Consider the following 7287-nt stretch of genomic DNA (forward strand, 5'->3'; position numbering starts at 1 on the left):
ATTATCAGGTAGGAATGCTAAACAAATGGAAACAAATGCAGAGATAAATGGAAAGCACATACAGCGCTGAGAATTCCAAAATGGTCACCCATCTGATACTACCAGGCTCAACGTTGCTTAACTTCGGTGATTTGATGAGCCCCGAGTGTATATATATATATAAGTCCTCTTTGCACTAGTCCAGTGGAGGTATGGCAAGTGCTTTCACTCCTCAGTCTTTCCATCTTCTTTGACCCTCCTCACTTTGGTGTGGTGTCAGTTTTTTGTTCACATGCACACAAATAAATAAAAATAAATAAATAAAAAGTTCCAGTTTTCGTAATTCCATGTGATGCTCCTCTGTTTTACATCTGTTACATTTTCTGCATGTCCAGTTTGTGTCCATAGTTCATGTGTATTAATTTCCGCATTCAATAGGTTTCCTTAATGTTTCAACAGTTTTCATTATTGTTATCCGTTGTATTTTATCAGCAATCCCTCTGATTTCATTCTCTCCCATTCTCTTTTCGAAGATTTTTGGTATTGTTTCTAGCGCTCCTACTCATAGTGATGTTATTCTTACTTTTTCATCTTCCATATTCTTTTGGGCTCTCTGATAAATCCAATGTATTTGGTCCGCTTCTCCATCTCCTTGATTTTCACTCTGTGAACCGTTGGGACAGCAAAATCTACAATCTGACAGGTCTTTTCTTTCTTGCTAACTAGCATGACATTTGCTCGTCTTGCTTGGGTGGTTTTATCCGTTTGTATATCCAGTTTCCATACGAGTTTGTGACTTTTATTTTCAAGTACTGCAGTCGGTTTGTGCTTGTATCATTTGTCCGGATATTCAAAACTCACTTGTCTTCATAACAGCCAGTGTACTGCTTTCCCCACTTGATCGTGTCTATTCTTGTATTCTTTTTTGGGCCAGTTTGCTACATTCGCTAATTATGTGGTTTATTGTAACGTCTCTTTGTCCGCAGAATCTGCATTTGCTGTTTTCTTGTGTCTTGTAGATCTTTGCTTTTATGCGGTTGGTATTCATCGCGTTATCTTGTGCGCCTGTTATTAGGGATTCAGTTTCTCTGTTAAGGTTTCCTTTTTGTAGCCATGTCCAAGTGTTTTCATTGGTCTCATCTTTTGTAATCCTTATGAATCTTCCGCGTAGTTGTTTCTCTTTCTATTTTTCTTTTCTCCTCTTATCCCTTATTTCTTCTCTTGCTTTTTTGTTTGTTTTTGTTTTTCAGTGTCTTTTGTTGCGGTAATTACTCTTTCAGTGTTCTGCATTATATATTTTTCTAGTTCTTTTCTTGTGTCATTTACGCAGTCTTTTATACTAACCTGCCCTCTTTCATCGTCTTTCTTTTTCACATAGAGTCGGCCAGTATCATCCGTTGGATGTCGTGCATCGTGCATTGTCATGAGTTTCCTGGTCTTCTGGTCAAGATGCTTCTTTAGTCCATCCTATAAATCGTCCAGAGTATCTTACTAGTGACACTGCCTGTGTGTTTATACCTTTAATTAAGTTTCTACTATATAGTTTAGTTCCAAGGAGTTTTCTTGTTCTCCTTGTGTATTTCGTTCCAATTTTCTCTTTCATTTCTATTGTTTTGACGGTGTATGTTTCCAGAACATCCAAATATTTGTAGCCATCATGTTTACTTAGTGCCTTCGTCTCTGTTCCTTTGGTAGTATCATATCATTCGTTGCTTCGATTTTTCCTCTTCTCATGATCAGGAGTGCATACTTTTCCATGCCGAATTCCATTCGGATATCCTGACTGAAGGTTCTGGTTGTGTTTATTAGTGTCTCTAATTCCGTCTTGTTTTTTTGCAAATAACTTCAAGTACTCCATGTACATTAGGTGGTCCATTCTTTCATCTTTATTAGTGAACTTGTATCTGCCTTTGCATTTTATAATTATTATTATTATTATTATTATTATTATTATTATTACAACTACTACTACTACTATTACTACTACTATAGAAGTATACACGCTTCTCTCTCTCTCTCCCTCCCTCATAAACAATCGAATATAATGAAAAAACTATAAAGATTGAAATAATCCATTATAAACCATAGCGAATATCGTCACAAGTACCAATACTATCTAATCCATAGTTAGAGAGAAAATGACAGAAAATGAGAGAAGATATACAGCGAGAAAGAAAGATGGCGTTACGTGTCTTCTTTTATTTTGTACACTCACTTTTGATTGATTCATACAATGGCCATATTTTATCCGATGGTGTTTTATGACAGACAAACGGACAGACAGAATCGCTTGTAGAAATGCACAAAAACATTTTAAAATGTTATTCCGAACTTAAACGTGACATATCAATGAATATTCTATTTCAAAGGGAAACATTATACAACGATGAAAATTCTATGATAAAACGATGAAAAATTTATTTCAAACTTAAGCATGACACAACGATGAAAATTCTATTTCGAAGTTAAGCATGACACAACGACGAAAACTTTTTCAAACTTGAGCATGGCACAACTATAAAAATTTCTATTTCAAACTTAAGCATTTCACAACGATGAACACTTTATTTCAACCTTAAGCATGACACAACTATAAGAATATTTATTTAAAATTTGAGCACTTCACAACGACGAAAACTTTATTTCAAAGTTAAGCATGACACAACGATGAAAATTTCATTTCAAACTTAAGCATGGCACAGCTATAAAAATTTCTATTTCAAATTTAAGCATTTCATAAAGATGAAAACTTTATTTCAAACTTAAGCATGACACTACTGTGATAATTTCTATTTAAAAGTTAAGTACTTCACAATGATGAAAATTTTATTTCAAAGTTAAGTATTGCACAACGATAAAAACTTCCATTTCAAACTTAAGCGTGAGAGACTGACCTACTTTTCGAGAGGTGCTTGCAGGCATCAGATTAAAAATGAGTCGGAAAATCTGTACAAACAACCAAGTTTATTAAAAGAAGATGTCATGAACAAAAGGGGAAATCGAAATTATCCAATGGGGGAAAGGAATTTCAAGTAACTGAGAATCACAGAAGCGGACAAAGGCGAACAGAAGGAAATTATCTGAGGAGGTCAGAAAATAATATCTCGGAAAAGGACTTTATTGGAAAGGAAAAAATGCAGTGGAAATTTAATTAAGTGATATTTTCATTGTACAACATTCCGAACTTTTCTTGAAGTGGACAAAAGAACGAATAAATGAAAAAAAAAAAAGGAATAAAGTGATCAATATGTTTGTTCCTAATTTTATGCGACAATGAAGAAAATTTTGATTTGATTTTTTGTGTTTTACGGCATACAAACCTGTTTTCAGTCTATTTACTGCATAATTCAGTAATTTTGGATGACGTTTGTATACTTCAAGTATTTTATATCTTTCCAAATTTATTCATGGAATTTGGTTTGATTTGGTTTAGTTTGATTTGGTTTAGTTTGATTTGGTTTGGTTTGGTTTGGTTTAATTTGGTTTGGTTTGATTTGATTTGGTTTGATTTGGTTTGGTTTGGTTTGGTTTGGTTTGATTTGGTTTAGTTTGATTTGGTTTGATTTGATTTGGTTTGATTTGGTTTGGTTTGATTTGGTTTGGTTTGATTTGGTTTAGTTTGATTTAGTTTAGTTTGATTTGGTTTGGTTGGGTTTGGTTTAATTTGGTTTGGTTTGATTTGATTTGGTTTGATTTAGCTTGATTTGGTTTGGTTTGGTTTGATTTGGTTTAGCTTGATTTGGTTTGATTTGATTTGGTTTGATTTGGTTTGGTTTGGTTTGATTTGGTTTAGTTTGATTTGGTTTGATTTGATTTGGTTTGATTTGGTTTGGTTTGATTTGGTTTAGTTTGATTTGGTTTGGTTTGATTTGGTTTGATTTGATTTGGTTTGATTTGGTTTGGTTTGATTTGGTTTGGTTTGATTTGGTTTAGTTTTATTTGGTTTAGTTTGATTTGGTTTGGTTTGATTTGGTTTGGTTTGATTTGGCCTGGTTTGGATTGATTTGATTTAGTTGTTTTGTAGGGAAAATTAATTGCTGCGTTTGTTTTTGGCTTTGCGGAACATAATTTAATTTTACAAAGGAAAATAAAACAGAACGATAACATTAATATTTGGTGCATTTTAGGTCAGGAAGAAAGTATCTTCAGACAACCTGATCTGTTAGCACTAATAACAAGGGAAAGGAAAGAAAGACAGACAATAAATCGGGAAGTAAAAAAGGAATAAAAAAAATGAACGCAGAATAATGAAAAACAACGTTTAAAAGAAAAAACAATTATATAATTAGAAAAATAATAAGCAAGATAGAAGCCATAAAAACATTAAGAAATGAAAAAAGAAGAAAATGGAATAGAACAACGTAGGTATCATAGAAATAGAAGACGAAAGAGATAAGAAAAGAAAGAAAAAAGTTAAAATAAAAAAGGGGAAGACAGAAAATGCTAAAAACAATAATAAAAGGCGGAAAAAAGAAAAAAAACTGGAGCTAAAATGATCGATATATTTAAAATGGAAAATCTTTGAAAACCAAGAAATGTTAGGAAAATATATACATAAAAAAATTAATTAATTTTTTTATGTATAATGTCCAAATTTTCAGTATAGAAACATAACGTTATCAAGGGTAGAAGACTATCCGTATTAAAATGTTTTGTATTTTTCTCTCTCTTCAGATTCTGGTGGTAATAAACCCAGAAAGGGCAAAGACCGCGCGGAGAGAGAGAAATGATGCTTGGTTTTACTGGCGATTGTTGTAGTCTTTTAACTTCGATTTGTATACGCCAGGTCGAGCGGGAATTTCAAATTAGTAATGTGTTCCACATCTTAAAAAAATATTTCATAATGTTAAAATTGAAAATGTTTGAAAACTAAAAAATGTTAAGAAAATATTTTTAAAATGATAAAATCATTTTAAAAATTTATCAATATGTTTGTTATGCAGCAAGAAAAGACAATGACAGAAAGAAAGAAAAACACGATAAACGCGGGAAATAATGACCCCTCTCTCGCCGGTAAAAAATATACGTAACATGAAAACAAAACTTTATGAAGAACTTACACGACACCAAAAATTACAGAAAATGATAAATTATTTCGAATGCTATTAAATAAAACAGAATATTATGTGTAGACCTTATATCCATTTTCAGATAAATTCAACAAATTGTTTTCCCATAACGTGGACGAGACTCTCTTAAAAAGAAATAACGCGACGTTGAAACCATCGTAAAATGGTAACTCACATTAAAAAAACTATTTTATTATTTTCTTAAATTCTTAACCATTGTTTTTCGTAAATTTTCGCGTCAGTTTACATGTTCAAATCCAATGTTAACAAATTCTTGTTGAGACATCTTTTTAATAATCTAATTCGGGCCCGTCTCAACCATTGCTACCAATCATTATGTTGTTGCTTCATTGCCCTCCTAAAAAATTGATTGACTGTTATCCTCGAGTGGTCTCTTGACCTTTATAAACCGCATGTTGTTAGCCAGAAAGGAAAAAGAAAAAAGTCTTTGTTATTCAGCAAGTTTTTTGTAACTCTTTGCTGTTATTTTTTATATATATATATTTTTATATATACTTTTGCCGGGGTGGGGGGGAATTATTATACATAAATATCAAGTAAAAATTTCAAATAAAACACCTACGTAATTCTAAGAAAACACAAGACAGAAGTATAAAATAAAGAAAGAAACAATGAATTACTACAAAGTAAATAAATGAAAAAAAAAAATGAGCAAACGTATTAGAACAATTATATCAATTATCAGCCGGTCACTGGCTTCACGTGTTACACTAAAAGTCTTAGAACCCCTCACATGAAGATGTGAAGATGGGCCAGTAATTAGGGTCTGTGTATCCATACCTGCGATATAGGATGTGGCTGTATGGCTCTTTCTTCTCCCAGGAAACGACTTGACATTTGGTGGCATTCGGGTTGGAGTCTTTCTTTTCCTCAAGGAAACTTCCTTCTTTAGTGAAGAAATTTATGGCAGACAAAAAAAAAAATGACACGCGACACAATTGCAAATATATTATATAATCTATACTATTTATTTTACAAAAATATATATTAGACTATAATACACAATTTACATATCCTACAATTATAAAACTAACTATGCTTAACTAGTGTTGAGGGGGAGGGGTGCGTCCTTTCGTTTACGGAGAGACAGAAATATGCGTGCTTATCCCATACTGTCCGGAATTCTGAGGGCGTATTTCTGTGTATCTCTACGCTTATGGCCAAATCACCACCCGGCCATGTTGAAGAATGTGTTAACAACCGTGGCACTGAGATAAAGTGGCACACAATAAAAATATCACAAACAAATAGAAGAGAAATAGACAAGAAATATAAAAGTATATAACTAAGAAAACAGAGTGGAAACAAAGGAAAAAAAAGATAAAATAAAAAACGAAAAAAAGAAGGAAACAAGATGATCAAAAAGTAAAGAAAAATTGGTAAAAAAAAAAATAAGATAGCATAAACAAAGGAAAAGGAAGAAAAGAAAAAATACAAAATAAAGGTTAGTTGTTTTTGTTTTACGGTATATCAACCCTTTTCGGGTTATTTAATGCCGAATCCAAAAAAAAAATTAATAGAATATATTTGTTGTTTTCAAGTTGGTTTCTATTTAACCTATAGTTGGGACCCTAACAATCCGAGTCAGAGTGGACCTGGGAGCATTGGTAATTACAGGGTGGCTCCGCACTCCCCAAAGCCCGCAAGCTGGGGCCTCACCACTGCATATAGTTTAAGGTCATATCCAGGACCACAAAATAGAGAAATACAAATCTATTATATAGACGGCTATATGTCTGTCTGTTGTCCTGTCTGTCGGTCTGTCTGCCTGTGTCCATATTTTAAAACTCTATCTCCTCCGAGACTAAAATTTGCAAAGCGGCACTAGGGACCGCAAATGATTGGATTTTTTATGAACCATTGTTTTATTAGTCTTTAGCCGGTTAAATTATTTTTAAAGGGTCAAAAATGTATTAAAATTGAAAATATCGTTAAACATGTCGTAGATTCATCTTAGTTTATTTTTAATTTTATTTTTAACCAGTTCATATGTGTGTTACGTTGGTACAGTGGTGACGTCACCAGCCACAATGGCACCTAAATACTTTTTTATACTTTTTAAATCACAACTGTATAATAATGCAAGACTACCCGTGACCCGTTGGGTCAGTATGTTTCATTAGCGTTGGAATTAATATATGAGCGTGACACCTGTGATGTAAAGAAAATAGTTTATTGTGACATAACAGAAACATTTCTATGAAAGTATATTAAAATG

Source organism: Euprymna scolopes, chromosome 23, assembly GCF_053919585.1.
Source record: "Euprymna scolopes isolate OS-2025 chromosome 23, ASM5391958v1, whole genome shotgun sequence".
In the NCBI taxonomy this organism is placed as follows: Eukaryota; Metazoa; Mollusca; class Cephalopoda; order Sepiida; family Sepiolidae; genus Euprymna; species Euprymna scolopes.